At 34.4% G+C, this 2835-nt stretch overlaps 2 protein-coding genes across 6 annotated transcripts in view; one reads left to right on the forward strand and one right to left on the reverse strand.

Moving 5' to 3' along the window:
- The window catches only part of LOC106465650 (rhotekin-2-like), a 159864-nt gene that overhangs the window by 155448 nt on the left and 1581 nt on the right, over nucleotides 1-2835 (forward strand). The gene's annotated exons all lie outside the window — the stretch shown is intronic.
- LOC111087326 overlaps nucleotides 1-2835 on the reverse strand; it is a 106699-nt gene that overhangs the window by 101120 nt on the left and 2744 nt on the right. The gene's annotated exons all lie outside the window — the stretch shown is intronic.

Below are 2835 nucleotides of genomic sequence, written 5' to 3' on the forward strand. Positions count from 1 at the left end.
AGTACATGTCCTGCAAATCTAAGCCTTCTCTTATTAACAGATTCTTGCAGGTCCCTTTGACCTGCCCTTCGCAAAACTTCTTCATTTCTCACATGATCTCTATATGATATTTTTAAGATCTTTCTCAAACATTTCTGATGGAATACATTCACCTTATTCTTCATAGCTGCTGTTCTTCTCCAGGTTTCACTAGCATACAAGGCTGTAGGTATTACGATGGCGGAGTATAATTTTATTTTAGTCTCTTTTCTGATGGTGCTCGAATTCCAAATAGGTCGAAGCCTATTGAACACACCTGTAGCTCTATTAAGTCTTGCTTGAACATCAATGTCTGATTCTCTGTTAGCCGCTATCTTACTACCCAAATACACGAAATCTTGTACATCTTCAATCTCTGATCCTTCAGTCTTTACTGCCCTGTCCATATTGTGTCCAACTGTCATGGTCTTAGTTTTCGTAGCATTTATTCTAAGCCCAACTTTTTTACCAATCTCTTGTAAATTCCTTGTCATATCTTGGATGTTCTGTCTATCTTTCCCAATTAAAGCGATATCATCTGCAAAGTCCAAATCAGTTAAGTTCCATCACCCCACATTATCCCATCACCAACATTCATCGCTTTTTTCATGACAAAATCTACCACCAAAAGAAAGAAAAAGGGAGATAACACACAACCTTGTCTCACTCCACTGTATATATTAAAGTACTCCGTGGTCCCAATGTTAGTTTTTACACAACTACTGGAGTTTTCATAAAGACTTTTGAATATGTTTATACATTTTTCTGGTACACCATATAGTCCCACAATTTTCCACAACATTTCTCGATGGACACTTTCAAAGGCTTTACGGATAAAGTTTAAGTTCATTTGACCTTTAAATTCTAAAGTTTGTTCTATGATGTTTCGTAAGATAAATATCTGTTCAGTGCATGATCTTCCGCTTCTGAATCCAGCCTGTTCTTCCCTTAATAAGGCATCTACTTCATCTTTCAACCTTTCTAATAATATATAACAAAAAGCTTTACCAGGTATTGATAGTAAAGAAATTCCTCTCCAGTTGTTACAATCACTTAGGTCTCCTTTTTTTCGGAATAGTGACAATCACACCCTGACCTCATTCTGATGGAATAGTTTCCTGTCGCCAAATCTTGTTAAAAATATTTATTAACTCCAGTTCCAACGCTTGACCTCCGTTCTTCAGTAATTCAGGTTGCAACTCATCTAACCCTGCTGCTTTGTTGTTTTTCAGATTTTGCAACACTCTTCTAGCTTCTTCTAGAGATATGTCATTTAGGTTTACATTCAAAATTGCTCCGACATTTTCATTAGATAAGTCTAACAAAATATCAGGTTCACATTGGTTCAGGACTTCATTAAAATGTTCTTTCCACCTTTCCAGTTGTTCTCTTTCCGTAGTCAGTCTCGTGCCATTTTTTGCTTTAATAGGTACACCTCCACTACTTTTAAAACCAGATGTAAGCTCTTTTGTTATCTTATATACAGTTTTACTATCACCTCTATCTGCAGCTTCCTGTGCTTCATTCCCTTTATCTTCAATCCATTGATTCTTATCATTCTTACACCTCCTTTTCACTTCTCTATCTAGTTTGTTATATCACCCAGCTAAGTCACCATAATCCTGTCTAGTTGCTGCTTCTCTCAGTTGCTTGACCCTTTTCCTTTCATCAATCACCGTCCACGTACCATCACTAATCCACCTTTCTCTATTGGTTCATCTTCTTCTACCCAGTACTTCTTCGGCCACTTCATGAATGTTATTTTTAAAACCTTCCCAATGTGTCTCTATGTTCTCTAGATTTTCAAGGACTTCGAATTTATTATGCAACTTAAGTTGAAACTCTTCTGCCACCCTAGGATCTTTTAACTTATTCACTGCAAAAGCCTTAGGTTTCTTAGTCTTCTGCTGCACTTTAGATTTCACTTTGAACTTTCCGATTACTAAGTTATGATCTGAACCAACGTCTGCTCCTCTGTATGATCTTACATCCATCAGAGATCTTTGCCAATGCTTACTAATACATATGTAATCAATTTCATTTTTAATTTGGCCATCAGGCGACCTCCAAGTCCATCTATGTATGCGTTTGTGTTGGAAGAAGGAATTGCCAATGCAAAGTCCATTGACATTGCTGAAGGTTCTAAATCGATCACCATTTTCATTTGTTACAGGTGATGATGCAAACAGCCCCACCGTTCCTTCGATGTTAATTCTTTCTGGGGACACTTTTGTTTTTTCTTAAGTAACTGAAAAAAAATCTTGTTTAAATAAATAAAACACACAGATATGTTATATTTATTAAAACTTATGGAAAAAAACTGTGACATTAGAACTTTTTGTCCAAATTCCATTTAACATAACTAACCATCCAGTCTGATTTATAGGATTACCATATTCCCATCACATCATATTCTTGAGATACTTTGTGAATCATTTTTATCTAAGACATTCTTAAGATAGCTTTATGAAACAACTTACAGAATTCTTAAATTTGATGTTAAGGTTTAATTAAAGGAAAGAACTTAAAGATCTAAAAAAATTTTGTGAAACTGAACCCTGATATTTAGTATATTAAAAAACAACTTGGAGACGAATGTGTAAAAAAAAAAGAAAAAGAACAAATTTTTAGCTTATAATTAATAGTTGAATTTAACTATTTAATCTTTGTATTGTTAACTGTATATGCACCTTTTTTTTGTGGTTTTCATTTCATATGAATTTAGTGTGTTTTTTATTATGAAGTATTACACAATGGTATCAAAGATATTAGTCTTATTAAGAGTACGTAGATGTTTTATTGTGGTCGAATATACAA

This window comes from Limulus polyphemus, unplaced genomic scaffold (assembly GCF_000517525.1).
Source record: "Limulus polyphemus unplaced genomic scaffold, Limulus_polyphemus-2.1.2 Scaffold2013, whole genome shotgun sequence".
Classification (NCBI taxonomy): Eukaryota; Metazoa; Arthropoda; class Merostomata; order Xiphosura; family Limulidae; genus Limulus; species Limulus polyphemus.